Consider the following 21,057-nt stretch of genomic DNA (forward strand, 5'->3'; position numbering starts at 1 on the left):
CCAAGGCCCAGGACTGGCCAAAAAAAAAAAAAAAAAAGATTCTTCAAAATAGAACAAATATATTGGGAACCTACCTAAAATACATTTTTATATTATATATAAGTATGTTGCATATATTTATAATATGTAGCATACTCACAATGTTTATATATTCTACAATACATACATTATATAGTATATGAGAGTTCGTATTTCCAACAACTCACAGTGATCAGAAAGACTAAATTAGTAGCTGCTTCTCATCTGCTTACAATTGTGCCTGATAAATACTAAGAATTCAATTAATAACAAATATTATTGCATAATGTTGGGTTATAATTACTTGAAGCTTAGTAGCCAAGATTCTACTTGAATTTTTAGTTAGATGACATGAATTAAAATAGGATAATACCACAGAAAAGTAGGTGGTTATTTCCAATTCATGTGATACAAAAAAAAATTTTAGCTTGGTAGTTATTTCAGTTAGCTGGAATTCAAAGTCAGAACAAAGCTAGGAAATTTCTATTTGCAGAATGAAACGATGACCCAATGAAAAATTATGTGTTACATGGAATGTTTTCAGAACAAACCAACAAAGCTAATAACCCTAAGTTTCCAATGATATAGAGTTATATTTTAATGGTGTCCTGCTGCCTTCACCAATTTATTATGTGCTCCATTCAGCCAGAATTATGATAAATATTATATCTTCTGAAACAAAACATTTATTTCCAAATTGGTTTTTAGATGGATTACAAGTGCCATTCAGAAATACAGTATTGGAGCAATTTCTGTTTGGTTTGGAAAATAGTAAAATAAATGTAGAACACATTTCATTTTTTCATTTGATATAACTTCAATGCTTCCAATACTGAATCTATTACTAAAAACACAAAAGTGGATGTTTACACTATAAAATTGTATCCAATATAAAATTAGCATAATACTACTTGATTTCCAAATATCAAAAAAGAAATATTTTTACTTTTTCTTTAACTACAAAATTTTACAACTCATTACATTTTATTAAATATCTTAAAGTTCCAAATTTTACTAAAAAAATTGTTTAAGATCTAATCTATATTCAATGTTTTGACACTGATCCCAAACAAACTTCTCTTGGCTGAAGGAACATTTGTGTCAATCAACCTGGGAAGAAAACATTAGATAAGCTGATTAATCTTTACATTTCCTGGAGTACTAAATATGGGGTCATAGTTGCCACAATCTTAATAATGCAACTAAAATTTAGCCATAACCTTTTAACTTGTCAGACCATTTTTTGCCTCTTCATAGCATACTCTCTCTCTCTCGACTGTCTAAGAACATTTGTCATTGTGGCACATAAAGGCAATGAGAGTTAAAGAAAGACAGGCAGGGCTGGGAATATGGCCTAGTGGTAAAAGTGCTCGCCTCGTATACATGAAGCCCTGGGTTCGATTCCTCAGCACCACATATATAGAAAATGGCCAGAAGTGGCGCTGTGGCTCAAGTGGCAGAGTGCTAGCCTTCAGCAAAAAGAAGCCAGGGACAGTGCTCAGGCCCTGTGTTCAAGCCCCAGGACTGGCCAAAAAAAAAAAAAGACAAGGCAAAAAGCATGTGGGAATCTACAACAAAACTAACTGTTCTGTGAGTTGCCCCCCAGCCTCCATTTATCCTTCTGTCAACCAGCAGAAGATTAAAGTTCTCATTATACATGCTGCCCAAGTCTAATTTTTTGCAATAAACTATGTGAACCAACAGCCTGTACCAAACAAAAAAAGATCAAGGCAAGAATAACACTCAAACACTGGTTGAATCCTAATACGGCATTCTCGGGTTAACTGAGCTTAATGCCTACTAAAGAAAGGTAAAAATATGAAAACATCTACCCTGAGCAAAATCAGAAGGCCAAAGTGGTTTAGGTTGACTGAGATCATCAATATTACTACCACCAACTATTTATCTGGATTTTTACCACTTACAAAGTGCTCTCCCACAAAATTATTTTACTTAGTCCTTTAATAATAATAGCCAACTTACATTTGTTATTAATTGTATTTTGCAGGTAAAGCAACAGAAAAAAAAAGGCTGAGATTTGGCTTAATTCACTAAAAAGTGAGAAGGAATTTACTCTTTTCCTCAAAACTAGCTGAAGATGTCAGTTTTTCTTTTTTTCTTTTTTTGGCCAGCCCTGGAGCTTGCCTCAAGGCCTGAGTACTATCTCTGGCTTCTTTTTGCTCAAGGCTAGCACTCTGCCACTTGAGCCATAGCACCACTTCTGGCCATTTTCTATATATGTGGTGCTGGGGAATAGAACCCAGTGGCACTCTTGCCACTAGGCCATGTTTCCAGCCCCAGGTGTCAGTTTTTCTACTGTCCTGCTATACCATGTGTAAATAGAGGGATAAATTGAGAGTAGGGTTCCTCATCAAAGTCATCAATTGTTTCTAAAGATCACTATATTCTTCTAAATGTGCCATTGTTACCCAGTTCCCAGGTTCTTTTCTCTACATGACCTGAGAAATCAGAAACCAATTTATCCAGTTAAATAGATTCAAAGACACCCTTAAGTCAATCCTGAACCGACCAAATATAGAGATCCTTTTCATCTATGCAGTTCTATGGCAACATGAGAAACTAGCTTGGGAATAATAAAATTTGAGGAAATCACAGGGATAAGTATTTCTGATACACACCATCCAAAAATAAGGTTAGCTGAAATCCCATGGATTAAACTTTTGATTTTAGCTACTCAGGAGTAGAGATCTGAGGCTTGTTGTTCAAAGCAACCCTGGGCAGCAAAGTCCAAGGACATTTATCTCAAAGCAGTGGATCAACTGATAGAGCACCAGCCTTCAGCAAAAAAGCTAAGAAACAGTGTCCAGACCTTGAGTTTAAACTTCAATACAGGTACCAAAAACAAAGCAAAACAAAATAAAAAAACAACAACAACAAACAGGTAATAAATAGCCAATAAAAAAATCTTTCCTAGCTCTGAACTTACTGTCCTCTACAATCAGACCATGTTCAGTTAATAAACCAGAAGGACTGAGAAAAAGGAATTAAGGCATAGTAAACATCAAAATGAGATGTTAGTGAACTTCAGAATAATTACACAGAACTGTACAAGTCTTTGCAATGTGTTCTAAACTCAAGCCTTAAAACGTCTTGAGGAGGAAATCAAAATCAAGAAGGGGAAACTAGTAAAAACAAGAGATGAAACAACTGCAGATTGAACACAATTATTAGTATGACTTTCTAAAGCACTGAATATCTTCCTTTCACCTAAAATTTCAAATAAACTTAAATTTAAATGATCAGACTCCAAATTCTATTTAGATAACTGCATTTTATAAAGAAATATGTCAGAAGTTTATTATTTTATAAAATTGCAGATTGAAACTCTGAGACATCCTTTCTCCACCTAAATCCATTAGGTCATCCCATCAACCAAATGGTATTTGTAGGGCTACTGTCACTATTTTACACATGGAGAAACCAAACAATGGAGTTTACAACAGTTGTAAAGTTAGTGTGTAACAGGTCAAATAAGGAAAGTAACCCTACTAGCTTCCTTTCACATTCCCTTTTACTTCCTTTTTAATCTCTTCTACCTCTTAGCTCTTCAATCTCTAACACAATAAACATAAAAGGTTTTCCACAAATTAATTCCAGAAAGCAGTATCAGCACATCAATAGGAAGTATAGTCCTGTTGATAGGAACTATTCACACTAAAGCCAAAGACTGCAATTATTATTTTTTGAAATTTGTTTATTGTCTCTAAGTAGTTGTACAAAGAGGTTTCAATTCAACGTGTCATTTTATGAGTAAAATGCATCCTGATCAGTGACCAAAGACTACTTTTTAAAGTATTTTTAATATACACAGACTTGATTTGTTCTTTACAGATAAAAAGGTACTTAGGAATGGGCAGAATCATCTCTTAGAAATCAGTACAATGGGAGATTGGGGACAACCCTCAATCCAGAGGATCTGCCCTAGTAAATCTGTAGCTAAACCATCCTGGCATATGTATGTATGACCAGTCCCTTTGCCTGGGAGGAAAGCTAGTTTTGTTCATCAGTCTAGCAGAACTGATTGTAGAATCAACACAGGATTTTCACTCAATTACTGAAATGATCTTGGAACAAACTGGAAGACTGTGCTCATAACTACAGTATACATGTGTGCATTTACTTATTTAAAAAGGTATGATCCAAATTTACAGCTGAAGAATTTTGGCTACTGCACCCCAACATAGTGGGAACCTGAACAATCTTTAGCGTTCTGAGTTTACGACATAAATGCATTTTGAATTGTTTTTTTGTTTGTGTTTTTTTTTTTTGCCAGTCCTGGGGCTTGGACTCGGGCCTGAGCACTGTCCCTGGCTTCTTTTTGCTCAAGGCTAGCACTCTGCCACTTGAGCCACAGCGCCACTTCCGGCCATTTTCTGAATATGTGGTGCTGGGGAATCGAACCCAGGGCCTCATGTATATGAAGCAGGCACTCTTGCCACTAGGCCATATCCCCAGCCCCGCATTTTGAATTGTTAAGAAAATAAAAAGGAAAAACTTTTCTGCTCCCTCAGAAGCATGTTTACTATTTATGCACCCAGAAAAAAATATATCATCTCAATAATTTATAGTTCAAACTCAACAATTTGAATTACGTATTATGTTATTTAGAAAGCTTCATTATAAGGCAAACTTATTCACATGTTTGCTTAGAAGACAAATAATATATATTGTGAAATTAAGATAACTAATGTATATTCTGGAGTGAAGATGTGCTGTTTAAGAAATAAGGAGACACTGACAGCACCTACTATGTCTAAGGTACTTGCTATAAGTAAGACACATTAAAGTTCAAGAGTTTTTAGAGAAATATATTTCAGAAATGTAATTTCTCTCTGACACTTCAAAAGACTGTCACAATCGAACTGTACTTAAAATTATGAAAAAGTAGGATTTGTCAGGAAAAAAATCTATCAGAAAACTGACAACCCTTGAGAGTTAAGGTAGAACTATTACAGACTAAGTGGGGATTTTGAATGACTAGGGACTGCTTTCCTAAAAATCAACTTAACATTATCTAAACATATGCTAAGAATTCAAGAATTTATTTTAAAAGAATGAGTGGATAGAGAAGGATGAACTGTAAATGCAATGAGAAATGAGAATGAGAAATGGTACGAGTTAGAAAAAGAATTTTGGAAACTTCTTCTGAAGTTAAATGCATATGGTAAACCTAACAGCCAGCAATTTCACTCTTAGGAGTTGATGAAATTAGATTCATATCATACATATTAAGAAAAATAAAATACTTGTCTTAAAATAGACAAAATGCAGCAGCTTTGTCCCTTTTATAGGTAAAAACAGGAAGAAAAAAACAAAATAGGATACTACACATTGTGGTGAGTACATAAAAAGGAATACTCAACAACCAAATAATAACTCTTCAAGTGTAAAAAATGAGGATGAATCTCAAAAAGATAATGCTGAACAAAACAGGCCAGACACAAAGGAGTATAAAAACATACCTTGTTATATTATACTGTGACTAATGTGCTTTGCAAGTGGTTTTGTAAACTGAAGGTTTGTGAAAGTCCTGAATCAAGAAAATCTATAGGCACTATTTTTTCCTCACAGCTCAGATGAGTTTTAGAATTTTTTTAGAAAGACTTTTTAAAGTAAAACATCTATATTGTTCTTTAGGTAAAACATAATTGTATGTTTAATAGAGCATAGTAAAAACAAAGCTTTTATATGCACTGGGATATCACAAACCTCATGAGACACTTTAATATATATATATATATTACTATTTGTTCTATTAAGGTGGTCAGGAACTAAATCTGCATTATCTATATGATATGCCTATATAGACATGCATAGGTGGCTCATGCATGTAATCCCAGCTACTCCAGAGGATGCGATCTGAAGATTACAGTTAGAAACCAGCCTGGGCAGGAAATACCATGAAACCTTTTGTCCCATGAACACCAAAAAGAGCCCAAAGTGTTGCTGTGGCTGTTAGAGCACTAGCCTTGAGCTAAAGAAGCTCACGGACAGCACCAAGGCCCTCAGTTCAAGTCAAGTTTTTTGGCACCAAAAAAAACTACAAAAAAACAATGTGTGTGTGTGTGTGTGTGTGTGTGTGTGTGTGTGTATAAAATGTATGATCCTACTTATTTAAAATACTAGAATGAATATAATCTGTAGAAACAAAGTAGATAAGTACTTTCCTGTGGCTAGGGATCAGAGGTGGGCATGAATGTCGTAAAGATACAAGGCAGCTTTGGGAAGCCCCAAAAATGTTACAACTTGATTATTGTATTGGTTATATGAATACAAATTTTAACACTGCTGACTATTCTAAAATCACGTCTTCTAACACTGTGGATTTCATAAGATGAAAACTTTGACAAAATTGATTTTCTGAAGATCCGCAAAACTTGGGAGAGTTACATTTAGACCAAAGGAAACTATATAGACACTATACTTATTGTACCATTCAGATCATATTAAGGCCCCTGCTGATTTCTTTGAACATTTTAATGTTCAAAGACAAAAGGAAAGTTAAAGCCAATTATGATAAGATGAATGGTGAGTTATCTGAACATATAGTCATATATGAGAAATACATCATGTTTGTCTTGGTAAAAATAGGATAAAACAGAGCTGTATAAATACCTGGTACACAACTCAGAAGCTACATTCTCTGGGGGAGAAATATGGTTCTATGTAGTGGAAATCATATAGAGGGTGAGACAGGAAGTCAAACCACCCCAGTCAGCCCCCAGCCTATATATATTGCTCATAATATAAAAAGAGCAAAATTATCCCAATTATAATTCAGACTAAATCGCCAAGTCCTTCTTCTTGAATATTTATTATCTCCCATATGCAATAGAATGTGAGTTTTCCAGTAAGTTGTTGAGTTCAATTGCTGAATTTGTCTTATCAGGATTATATAGGGGAGATTTCTTCTCAATTCCCTTCTAGATTATATTCTGTTGCTGTTATAAAACATGAAATAAAATTTCATAATTCAAATTACTACAAAAGCTGCACGTCTCATTTCGGTAATAAACATTTGTTAAGCTGAGCTTCACTTTAAAACACGTAATTCTGTTTGTAACTAACATATCCAAGGCAGAGCTCTAATTTGGTATGATCCACCTAATAGGAAAATTCTACCTTGCTGAAAAAGAAAACATACTTTAGAATGATTCACTTTTTAATGAAATGTTATGCATTACTTTTAAACAAAAAAGGAAAATAGCAAGCTATATATTTCCAGCAAAGGGAGAATTTAAATAAGAGTGCTTTTTCCATTGTTAAGGGCAGGGTAGGGTGGGAATTGTTCTCTGACATGTGTTAAAAATGAGAGAAAAGTGCTGGGAATATGGCCTAGTGGCAAGAGTGCTTGCCTCATATACATGAGGCCCTGGGTTCGATTCCCCAGCACCACATATATAGAAAATGGCCAAAAGTGGCGCTGTGGCTCAAGTGGCAGAGTGCTAGCCTTGAGCAAAAAGAAGCCAGGGACAGTGCTCAGGCCCTGAGTCAAAGGCCCAAGACTGGCAAAAAATAAAATAAAATAAAAGTATAAAAAAATGAGAGAAAAAAAAACTATAGGTAGATATTAAAGGTAAGCTAAGTATAAATGGATACTAAGAATTAGTGCATATGTGTGACTATTAATCACCTCCCATCAACTTCACTTCCTACTTTTTCTCTTTCCAGAAAACAAGGACCTTCGATTTGGGGATTCTAAGAAATCATAAGGAATTAAATCACCTTTGTCTCCTTAGACAGAACATAAAATTCCACATGTAACAATTCTGAGGTAGAAATATGATCAACTGGTTGGATATGATTAGATATATAGACACAAATACCCTTTTTCTAAATGCAAGTAGATGTCAAAATAAAAAAAAAAAAAACAGGGGCCCAAAAACAAAAAAAAAACAAACCAATTATCCCCAATGCCAAAACACCATAGCAAAAGAATGGAAGTCACTACCTGCTGGATCACCCCCAAAGAGCAATCTCTGGATTTTTGAGTTACATAACCTAATGTGTTTCATCTGTGGCTTCAACTCATGCGATACTCTGGTTTACTTTAATTACCTTGTTAAGATCATTCATCTGGACAGTACAAAAATCATTCTGCAACCCTACAGTTCTTCAGAAATTCATAATTACCAAAATGTGCTTAACACATTTGCAAAATATTCATTTGGTTTATTTGTTCTTGTTGTTTTGGGACAGAGTCTCACTTTGTAGCCAGACAAACTTTAAGCAGAACACACAATCCTGCTGCATCCACCTCCTAAGTAAAGGCAGGTAGTAAGCACACTGCCTAATAAATAAGGATTTTTAAAGAATACACAACACAACTGGACAATTCTAGGTATATTAAAATTATTATGTTTTATTCACTGCAACAAAAACCTCAAAGTAAAATTGACTATAACTCTGGTTTTGAATTTAAAACATCTTTCCTTCCTTCTATATAAATATTTCTTTTTTCTTTCTTTTGTTTGGTTGATTGTTGTTTCTTTTTTTATTTTAGGTGGGGAGGACTGAACCCACAGAATTGCACACTGTAGGCAAGTTGTCTACCAGTAAGCTATACCAACTTTAAAAGTTGATTTTAGGATCCAATCCCCTCCTCAATGTCTTAGCAATATGTCTTAATGCATGTGGGCAGTAAGTCAAACTGGTAGGGTGAAAACAAAAGGAAAAAAAAGCCATTTCCACACTCAGTCTAGAATAAGCGACTAGAAGCTGTTCAAAAGGCAGTTTGGAGTGTTTAGTTCCAAAAGTATGAGGCAAATGTAGACAGCATGAGGATAAGCCTTCAAAAAGTTTCTGAGGATACTTAAGACTCATTCCCAGACTCAAACAAATCAAAGCCCTGAGGACACAAGTACAGAACATCAAACAACCAAGCTACAAAAGTTATCAGATGGCAAAATAACTAAAATAACACTGCTATTAAAGAAACCTTGAATGAATGTGACCTGTCATTTTAAACATTTCGACTAAGAACTAGAGAGAAAAAAAAATCATAATCAAACACTGGTAAGAAAAGACTTAATTGGTCTCACTTACCACTTTGGGATATTGAGAACCATTGCAGATTCCAGTCTATAGTCCTCTGATAAAAATCTCTAAATAAAAAAGAAATAGGAGGCTGTCTTTGGTGAACTTCAGGTTAAAAAAAATCACTTCAATTTCATTTTGTCCAAATATCACTTAAATGAGAAAAAATTTAAATACCTAGAGATGTCTGTAGAAAAATTTTAGTAGGACAATACTTTGTCAAATATTAGGGAAGAAAAGTAGTAACAACAATTCAGTCACTCAAATACATAAGTAAAGTTCTTATTGAAAAAGAAATTTAGAATTCATTATACAGAAAGAGAAAATATAAGCGTTTTTGTTCTTTGCAATTCTGTGAATAATTTATCATCTATAATTGATATATATTTATCCACATATATGGATATTGCATTTAGAATCATTTGAGCTTTTCTCACAAAAAAGAATATTCATCCCAATTTAATATAAAAATTTAGGTTGTAATCAATTTAGGGCTTGTTTCAGAAAATAGTATATCATCGTAAGAAAATTTTCTGTTCTTTTAATGATTTTCTATTATTTGCCAAGAACAAACAAAATAGAAACATGGTACAATAAAATGGTCAAATCCATGGGATTACAGACAAATTTTATTTCATATATTCATATATTTTTTCTCCACTGAGAGCATTCTTCCATTCTTCTTATAATGTGAACATTTAAGTTATTTTGAATGGGCCCCCACAAGCAGATAGACCTATGATTCACTATTTTATAGTTTATAAAATAGTTGTATCTTTCCTATGTGGAACAAAATAAATGACTCCTTCCTGAATCATGGTGAAATTCTTAAGTCCCTTGACAATTCTTCATAATTTTAGTAATGAGTCATATATGTTACCTTAAAATGTCCTGTTTGGGGCTTACTAAACTTCAACAAAATGTTAGTTGACATTTTCTTAATCAAAAATGAGAAAATTTAAGTACTTTCCATGCTCCATTCCATCCAAATTCTTCCAACTGTGTATGCTAGACAACTCAATGCTGCCTCTTAGGTACTTGATTGTTCTTTTTCTGTCTTTTTTCTCTACCTCAGACAGAATAAAACTGGTCAATTTGTATTTGATTCCTTGTTTCTTCTTAATATCATGTCACAGATTTTTTTAAAAGCTAATACAATTTTAATTATGCTTATTGTTCTTTCCAGTTATAGATAAACCCGTTAGCCCTGTTTTAAGTTTCTATTTCACAAGGATTTCCACTTGTTCATCCATTAACGTAATATTTTGTCTATTGGATGCTTGCTTGTTTCAGACTTCAAGATTCCATATCTTATTCATGTATAAGATTTTGTCAAAGGCTGGGAATATGGCTTAGTGGAAAGTGCTCGCCTCATATACACGAAGCCCTGGGTTCGATTCCTCAGCACCACATACATATAAAAAGCCAGAAGTAGCACTGTGGCTCAAGTGGGAGAGTGCTAGCCTTGAGCAAAAAGAAGCCAGGGACAGTGTTCAGGCCCTGAGTTCAAGCCCCAGGACTGGCAAAAAAACAAAACAAAACCACTACCTTGGGCTGGGAATATGGCTTAGTGGTAGAGTGCTTGCTTAGCATGCATGAAACCCTGGGTTCAATTCCTCAGCACCACAGAAACAGAAAAGGCTGGGAGTGGTGCTATGGCTCAAGAGGTAAGAGTGCTAGCCTTGAGGAAAAAAAAAAAAAAAGCCAAGGACAGTGCTCATGCCCTGAGTCCAAGCCCCAGCACTGGCAAAAAGAAACAAAACAAAGGGCTGGGAATATGGCCTAGTGGCAAGAGTGCTTGCCTCCTACACATGAAGCTCTTGGTTCGATTCCCCAGCACCACATATATGGAAAACGGCCAGAAGGGGCGCTGTGGCTCAGGTGGCAGAGTGCTAGCCTTGAGCCGGAAGAAGCCAGGGATGGTGCTCAGGTCCTAAGTCCAAGGCCCAGGACTGGCCAAAAAAAAAAAAAAAACCAAAGATTTTTTTTGTCAACTAAAAGTAACACCCAGGCCATTTCAAGGTCTGGTTGTTGTTTTTTGACACATGTAATATTTCTTATTACATATGGAAAATTGCAGCAATAAAACATGAGTCTGGATCCTTTGCTGTTTATTTGAAAAAGTTGTAGCCTTTGTGCTTAAGAAGCACAATTTGTGCTTAAGAAGGAAAATTGCTACTAAACAACATAAATTTATTTTTCATTCAGATAGATTTGCAGAAGCCCCAAGCAGAGCCTCAAGCTCTTCCAGTTTGGCAGGATCAAATTTCTATCTGACTCCCTGTAGATTTTATTCTTAATTTACACAGACAGTAAGGCCTACTCCAATAATACTTCCATGGATTGAACAAATCTCTTCCAAACTTTAAGAGTTGAAACAAAGGCCAACATAATGGCCTTAAGGGATACTAGGCCATAAGGTCTCTCCCCATGACTGTACGATAGATGTTTCTCACACAAATCTATTAAATAAGAAGGACTTCACATAGAATTCAGCTTTCTTGCCCTTCCACCACCTTTTTCCATATGAAGACACAACATCCCCTGTAGAGAACAGAGTATTCAAGGTGCTATCATGGAAGCAAGAGGAGCCTTCACTGAAACTTGGCTGAAACATCTGGAACCTTGAGCTTACATTTCTCTGCCCACAGATTTGTGAGAAAACAAATTTCTGTTCTTTATGAATTACCCAATTTTGAGTATTTTATTATTACAACAAGAAAATGAATTAAGACAAAGTACTCTTAAATCATGAACCTTTTCATTCTCAACAGCTTGATTTATGGTTAATAGCATCACTACTATGCTTACGACCTTTAAAACAGACATGCTCATTTTAACAGCCAGTACACTTTCTAGTAAGCTTTCCCAGTCTCACTGGCACCTGTGCAGACCATCCCTCAGCAGATGAAGTGAATCCCCTTGCAAAAATCTGGCTCTCCTTTCAGTTCAACTCTCTCCTTTCTGGAGTCACATTCCAGAGGTCAGCTGCTTCAGCAGACCTGAACTTTGGTTTCTACCTTTTCAGTTCACCATTTCTGCTTGGATTCCAGGTCCTTGTCACACAATCAGGGAAATTGTGTTAAGGCAGAAGTCAGAGAAGATGTTGACAGATGATTGACAGATATAGATACATAAAATTATTTAAAAATATATATCGAAGTGCTTAGAAATATACAAATTCCTCTTATACAAGGTTCTCACATTTTACTCTGATTTGTCATTGTTTGTGGCAGGAAGATTAATCCAATACTAGTTACTTGTTTACAACCAGTAACAGAAGCTCTAGTCCACATTGTAGTAACTATTCTATTCTCTTGGGCTCCTCATTTATATTTATTCTCTCCTCGTGTCTAGTTTATGCATTTTGCTTCTTTTCATGAATGACATCCTAAAAAAAACATCAATTCAACACCTTGATGCTATCTTGCTTTTCACATACTCTGCTGCTATATTGCCTTTCACATTCAACTTGTCTATTTTAATTCAAGTTAAAATTAAAGATAGAAAATTCAGAAAATCTCAAGTTATGAGCATTTTCCTCACTTCCCAATTTCTGACACTGATTTGATTTCACTGCCACAAATGCAAATGTCTTTCTAACTACATTTAAAGACTGGTAACATCTATCTGTCCTCATACAAACCATGACAGCTTCAAATGAAAAAAAAAATCAATATATATGTAGAAAGTATATTTAAAAATCATTTTCATGAAATAAAGAGGCCCAAAATTGAAGCATATGTTTGTGGACCATAGGTTTTTCAACTGACTTAGATCCTAGGTATGTTCATTCAATGCTTAGAGATACTCTGGGTCAGTTTGTCCATTAGACAGTGCCCAGAGAACATGGTTGTGTCTGAGGACTACAAATACCTTTTCATTTATCTTAGAACAAAAGAATAACTAAAAATTAGGTCAAGGAAAATATTTAATAAACAATTTTAATATGTATGAATACTGTTATAGAAAACAACTGTGTGTTTTACAGTGTTTTATGAAGACAGTCATCATTGATAAGGGCTTTCTAATTTGCTAGGAATATCTCTATTCTAGGGTAGGCAATCCTAGGTATATTTCTACTAAACTAGACAAAACATTCATGTTGTCCATAGGTTCTTCAGGAGGTATGAATTCATCCTTAACCTTTCCCCCCTGGTCTTTATTGTTTACACAGTTACTCACAAATTACATAGGCAGGCCAACGATTGGACAAAGTATAAATTAATATTACTCTGAGTAACTGCACTTCTTCACAGCCCCTTAAAAGTTCCCATCAAGGTGTTATCATCACAACTACCACACATCTTCTTTATGTGTTTTCCACAACAGAGGAATAAATATGGTGTCTTCCTATTTAAAAGTCCACAGTTGCTCTGAAGCAACCTACAAAGTCACAAGTTCCTGTCTAAGTAGTAGCTTTCACCCATAAATCAGTTGTAAAACCAAGATAACAATCACTTTGAGGACCAAAGTCTCAAACACTAGCTGACTTAGGTTTACAGGTCTTCTGACCTTTCCATGTTCTCTTAACTACTATTATGTATAAAAGTTCAATTAAGGATAACATTTTTGAATAGCAATGATCTGATAAGTTCCAGGAGAATAGGGATCCTGTTTAATTATTTGCCCTGACGTTTCAGTGACTAGACCACTATCTAACATATAATTAAGGACTCAATAAACATTTATATATGACATGAATATACAAGAAATAAACTTCTAATACAGTACCATGTTCTGGCTAGATCAATATTGTATAATTTTCAAGGGGCTCAACCTTCTTTATGTTCACCCTAACATTTATATTCACCTTGCCAAATTTTAACCACCTCTTTAACATGAGAGGTTTTGTATTAAACATTACTGCATTAAATCACATTATTTCAACATATAAACAGTACAAAAATTACTTGCCATTGGTAATATTCATTCAAAATTCTATGTTCATCCATAAAGATCACATTCTATTTGCCTATGTATTCTATGTTCTTTATATTTCAAAGTGTCTATACATTCTACTTTCCCTGACAAGGAAATCTTCTCTTTTGTTTCAAGTCCCCATCTAACTTCACCTCTTCAGAAGGCAGTATAGAAAGCAAGTATCCTTACCCTCTCCTCAGTGCAAATTTCCTTACCTAGCAGCAATATGTGTCCTAACTCCATTTCATAAGTATTTCATTTATTTTTATGCTGACTTTCTAGAATTCCATTTACTTTACCAGAATAGAAACTTCTCAAGGTTAGGAACTGTATTTACCCTATTCACCACTGAGTCCTTGCTAATTACAATTAGCACAGTTCCCAGCATTTAGACACATTTATCTTTTGTATTTTTTTTTACAATATAAATACCTCTGAATGTATTTACCAGTTTGCAAGCACTGCCTTTAATCTAACTGTGGCTGAAGGAGCCAAATGTATACTTCATCATGATGTTCTCCTGACTAGGGCATGATTAGACCAAGTGGCCATATGACCCACTGTTCTGTGCACACATTCTCTAACATGGGAATTTGATAACAAATACTGAACTCCAGTCTCTGTTTGTACTTGTCACTTTAATCAATTAAGGACTATGGCATGTGACTATGGCCATGTGTATCTGAAAGCACCAGATATTAAATTTACCAAGTGAAGATGGAAGAAACAACTACAATCAAGCAAAAAAGATTCTTGCCTTGAGTATTAATAATAACCTTATTATTATTATTTTTTTTTGGCCAGTCCTGGGCCTTGGACTCAGGGCCTGAGCACTGTCCCTGGCTCCTTCCTGCTCAAGGCTAGCACTCTGCCACCTGAGCCACAGCGCCCCTTCTGGCCGTTTTCCATATATGTGGTGCTGGGGAATCGAACCAAGAGCCTCATGTGTAGAAGGCAAGCACTCTTGCCACTAGGCCACACCCCTAGCCCCTAATAATAACCTTATTGATAGTAAATTCAAAGTCCTCAGGAAGGCAAGCTGTTCTTTAGGAATTCAAAAGTTATCCCAGTATCCTTTCACACTTCTGTTTCTACATAGATGTAAATGGGTTTATAATATTTACAACTAAAAGAATATTTAAACAAGATACTATTATTCTAACTAAACATATCTAGTTTACCAAGGACCATGCAGAAGCAAAAGTGCAGGAAGCAAGGAAATGGAGTTGTCTTAAGTAGTAAAGCACCAGCCTTGAGGGGAAAAAAAAAATAGTAGGAAGCAAACAAAGTAAGCACTGCTAACACATATAAGCCTAGCTACTCAGCAGGCTGAGATCTGGGAATCAAGGAGGTTTGAAGTCAGCCCAAGCAGACAAATCTAGAAAAGTCTTACATGAAAGTAACCAGGAACAATATATGACAATATTTATTTGAAGATAAAAATACCTAAAACAATAAATACTAATGTGATTTCCCCCAAGTAAACATCTGACAACAATGCCCCAAACTACTTTTTGTACAGTAAAAAGTTAACTTCAGGAAGATAATATAAATTAACCCACTATAGACCGAAGAGAGAAAAACACTGCAATATTTGGAGAAAAAATGAATATACGAAGGATTTGAAACTGCCTCTACCCAATGGAATCCTATTGTGCGCGCACACACACACACACACACACACACACACTGGGATTAAGATGGAAAAGCAATATCTGAGCCAATACATACCTTAAAATCATATATAAATCAACTACTTCAAAATGTGAATCAATTCTGGTCATATCTACAGCCTACTATTTCCTTCTTTAAAAAAAATCTAATTGGGCAATCCACTTTTTGTTACGAAGTTAAAATCTAAATGACAAGAATTTAGCGGGTTTCTATTTTAGCTCAATTCAAAGTATCCACTATTTTCCAAGCATCAAATGAAAATGTCAAAAACATTCTTGGTGTGGATATTTAGCTGTTTTCTGCCAAATTAATGAAAGAAAAATATTGCACTTTGAATTGTTTAATTACCATGAATCCTTCTGCAAAGGGCTCCTGCTAGCAGAATGAAGCCAGTTTTTGTTGGCACACTGCCCTAATATTCACAGAGACTAGACTATAGGCTCCACTGTACAAGGGAGACATTTAGATTTTGGCATCATTCACTAGCTTACAAATTATCAGTCTTTTAAACATTATAGATATTCAACTGTCTGAAGTAAACAGGGCAGAAAAGCACTTTCACTTAATAGGGATGCACCACATTCTTCTGAAACCCAGATTTACATATCTTAGGTGAAGAATACAGCAGTCATTCTAACAGAAATCCTCTGGTGACAAAGCTACTTTCAAGGCAATATTCCAGAAACAATACAACTTCCAGCAAGGGGAAACTTGGAGAAGCTCTTTTTCTTCAGGGTTAATAGAGCCACTACAGGTGTAAGCCTCTAGGGAGCACATAGGGCTCACACTTCTTCATGCCCTAGGGTTTGAGATAACAAGAAGCTGGTTTGCCTATTTCAAACCTGTTATAATAGCTATAGCATGATTAAAATCCTATTTTCTTTCTTCATTTCTTTATGCAATTCCCTTTCTTACAGAAATTACAAGATTGGAAATGACCTCCCTCCTGTCATATATTCTCCTTTAAAGCAGAACAGGAAAATGTCAGTTTTCAAAGATACATACCATCAATCCTACATGAGGAAGAATGAGAGAGAAATGAAAGGAAAAGGAGAATGATGTATCCCCATTGCTTTTCTTCTCTATCTCTACCCCTTTGTCTCTCCATATTATTCTAAATGTGGAAAACTGAAAATGTTTCCTCTAAAATCAGAAATGAGACAATAATATTCACTCTCTACACTCTTAAACACAGTTCTTAAAATCTTAGTCACAGCAATAATGAATTTGAAAGAAATTAAAAGAAGACACAAAGGAAAGGATGAAGTTAAATTCCTATATGCAGGAGTTAGGATCTTACAGTTAATGTAAGCTAATGTAGTTAAAATCTAATAAACACTTTTAACAAAATAGGAGGATATGTCACTATAGAATAACAATATCCTTTTTATACACCAGTAACGAACTCACTGAAAAGGAAGTTAAGAAAACAAACTCCTTCAAAATAGCATCAATAACAAGCAAGCACAAGGCCAAGTTCAAACCCTAGTTCGGTCTCTCTCTCTCTTTCTCTCTCTCTCTCTCTCTCTCTCTCTCTCTCACACACACACACACACACACACACACACACACACAAATACATACAGAGAGTAGAAAAATGTAAATAAAGAAATCTTTCAACCTAATTGAAAAAGAATCTGGAAAAAACTTCCCAGTTATATTTGAAGGTAAAAAATTGAATGCTACTGTCTTCAAGAACAAGATAGGGAGGCTGACTTCTGCTAAAAATTGTTCTGCGGTTCCAGCCAGTAAAACAGGGTAAGAAAGAGATATAATAAGTATCAAAGTTTTTAAAAAAGAAGTAAACTTTCTTCACAGGTAAAATACCTTACGGTCAAAGGTCAGACAGAAAATATAATAAAGTATATTGACCTGCATATACATGATAATCCATCAACAAAAATCCAAAGATAACAGTAGAGAAAAGATAGCTTTTTGAATAAATTGTGTTGGAAAAATTGAATAACTATTTTTAAATGAGCTTTACTATATTATTTACCATATATAGATATTAATCCAAAATGTAATGCATTGCACAGGATAACAGTTCTTATGCTACTAAACATGTATACTGGGGTTAAACAACTAGTAAATGAATGATGAGTGATTTGTCACTTTTAGAGAGACATAATAAACCATGCTAAAATGAATGACAGGGATTAGTCAGAGGTATAAGTATGAATACAGTTGTAATTTACAACACAAACAAATAGGTGAAAATATAATCATATTCAGATCTATCCATGGGTTAGAGTATATACACGTATTTCCTTACTGTTTAGACCACTCTAGACATGTGATAACCCAGCAGTCTACACGATGTCTACATCTTAGTCACTATATAACATAATGCAAAAAATGAACGAGGGTTCAATTCAAAAAATGAATTCTTCTAGAGTAAGGGTATAGAAAATGAAGGATAAGCCTTAGGGATAAGTGTGAGCTGAGATGGGAAGGGTACAAGGAAAGTAAAATAGGAGAAAAGAGAGAGAAGATTGACTGAGGCTAATGAGCGTTCCCAATGACTTAACTAGAATAAGTAGGACTATAAAAATAACATACTATTAACTCTAAGGAATGAAATGAATATCCATGAATCTATACTTATATCACACAATTGAATGAGGGAATGATAACAAAACTTTATTACATAATATGAAATTATTTATGGAGATGACTATCTCTAGGATACAAGGTATAATTTACTCATCTGTAGTCTCCTTATCCCTTGATCCTGGGCTAAACTTGCTCCATCAAGCAGTGTATAGCAAGGAAGGATGAAAAAGATTAACCTTATAGTGAAGAAAGCTGACCAAAAATTCCTCAGTCACATGATAAGGTACGATGATTTCATGCTCCCCAACCTATATAAGTCTAACCCCATTACATTGTGATAGGAAAGGTGCTTCTCCTGGACTCAAAAAAACCACGAGACAAGACCAAGTTGAGAAACATTCTCCAAAAGATAGCCAATATTTCTCAGTCTTCATTGAAAAACAAGGGAAAATAGAGAACTATAAAGAATCAATGCAGACAAATAAGATGTAAGACAGAATCACAGAATGAATTTTGGAACAGAAATCAAGTCTTAGAGACAAAACTGGCAAAACCCAAAATAAAGCCTGAAGTGTAGTTAATAGTAATGTACCAGTTCTGGGTGCTTAGTTTTGACAACTCTACTTCGTTATGTAAGATGTTAACAATAGGAGAAAGTAAATGAGAGGTATACCACCTTTGCAACTTTCTGCAAATCTAAAATTAGTCCAAAGTAAAGCATTTATAAACTTAAATGTAAAAAGTAAAGCCATAACACTTCTAGAATATAAGAAATCACTTTTAACCACGAGTTAAGCAAAATTTGTCACATATGATAGCAAGAGCAAAATCTATGAGTAAAAACAATAAATTAGACTTCAACAAAACTAAAGTTACATTCTTTGAAATGCACTGTATAGGAATGAAAAAAAAGACTAGGAGCTGCAAAGCAAAAAAATCTCATAAAGAGCAATGTAAAGACCTCTAAAAACTCAATTATAAAATAAACACTGGTCAAAATACATTTGAACAAACACCGGGGAAGATAAGAAGTAATAAAGACAGAAGATAAACACATAAAAAGATATTAAACATTATCATCCATCAAGAAGATGCAAATTAATACCACAAAGAGAAACTATTACTACCTACTAGAATGTCAAAAAGAAAAAAAAACATATCATAAGGAGTGTTGGCAAGGATTTGGATGTCAAAGATTATAACTCTCTTACAACGCTGGTACAAATGTAAAACTATAAACTAGTTTTCAATAGTTTGAAAATTTCTTACAAATTAAAACACATATCTACGACATTACCCAATCATACTACCCCTAAGTTCTTGCCCAATGGGAAAGAAAGTACTTGTGTAAACTCATGTGCATCAATGGTCACAGTAGCTTTAATAATATAACTAGACTCATATATATACACCGGAATTCTATGCTTCCATTAGAAAGAATGACATTGCCCCATTTGTAAAGACTTGGAGAAAATTATATTAAGCGAAGTAAGTCATACCCAAAGAAACATGGCTTCCTTCATTTGTAATAATTAGAATATGTCTATAATCTGCAAGTTAATCTAATGGATAATAAAAGACAATTATACTTGGACATTATTAAATAACACTCTAAGCATTCACACAGTAAAAACAAGGTCAGATATTCTTAGGAGAGGATCACAATGGTTCAATTCAATTTATGTATATATGACCACACAAAATGATGCTTATTGAAATGAACTCCAAGAAATGGAAATGAGAGTCTTTTTACTGTACTGTTTGCGGCTATTTTTTCTTTCTTTCTTTATTCCCCTCCCCCACTTTGGTCTATTTCCTGTCATCATTGTTTTTTGTTGTTGTTGCTTTTTTGTACCCTTTGTCTTGTATATAAATTCATCTGGTTTGGGGAAGGGAAGGGAAGGGAAACACAGAAACAGTGGGACAAAGGGTGAACCAATTCAACAATGATACTCACTAGACACTACTTTGGAAATGAACTTCACAACATGGAAGATAGAGAGTGGGGAGGGGAAAGAGTGGGAGAAAATGAGGGAGGGGTTAACACTGCTCAAAAAGAATTGTACTCATTACCAGATTTATGTCACGGTAACTCTTCTGTACAATATAATTTAAATTTAAAAAAACATAAAAATGTAATAATAATAATCACTTTATACCCACATTTCCAACAACAAATGAATGGATAAACTGGGGCATCTACATGATATAATACTACACATAATAAAAAGCAATGACATATCTTTATGGACAAGTTCAAAGAGAATCTCAGAATAATTATGCTGAACAAAAGAAACCAGTCAAAAAGAACACATACTGCATGATCTTTTTTATATAAAGTTCTAATTCTAGTACTAAAAGCAGGTAAGTGACAAAAAGGTGGGAATGGAAATGAGTTAGGTGGGGCAGGCAAAGTCAAGAGAAAGAGAATGTAAAGGGATACAGTGATACTCTTAAGATGACAGTATATTTGTTATTCTTAGTATAGTCACCAAGTCATTTGCTTTAAATATATGTAGATTATTATATGTTCAATATGCTTACACAAAACTGTTTTAAAAGATCAACAATCAGAAAATGTTGAAATACATTGAATCAGGAAATGAGAAAACTCCAAAAGGTGATGATGGCTTTTGGCAAACAGCCAATTGCAAAGCAAATGAAATATCTACTAATTAAGTTTGGACTACGTGACTTCATAACTAGTACTCCCACATTAGAGCACAAAAAGGAAGCTACATCAGCAAGTAACAGTATATGCTGACAATTAGCACTGTCAGTTCATATTTCAGTGGTTTAAAATATTTGGTATATGAACAAGGTAGCAAA

The 21,057-nt window shown here is 34.5% G+C and overlaps 1 protein-coding gene across 11 annotated transcripts in view; it reads right to left on the minus strand.

The window, feature by feature from the left end:
• The window catches only part of Rfx3 (regulatory factor X3), a 242,910-nt gene that overhangs the window by 144,962 nt on the left and 76,891 nt on the right, over positions 1-21,057 (minus strand). For 4 of the 11 annotated variants that reach the window (XM_048344657.1, XM_048343188.1, XM_048347484.1 and 1 more), the window contains one exon: positions 9,085-9,143. The exons of the other annotated variants lie outside the window; for them this stretch is intronic. The gene's annotated coding sequence lies outside the window, so the exon portion shown is untranslated. The remainder of the gene's footprint in view (positions 1-9,084; positions 9,144-21,057) is intronic. 11 annotated transcript variants of the gene reach the window in all.

Source organism: Perognathus longimembris, chromosome 1 (genome assembly GCF_023159225.1).
Source record: "Perognathus longimembris pacificus isolate PPM17 chromosome 1, ASM2315922v1, whole genome shotgun sequence".
Classification (NCBI taxonomy): Eukaryota; Metazoa; Chordata; class Mammalia; order Rodentia; family Heteromyidae; genus Perognathus; species Perognathus longimembris.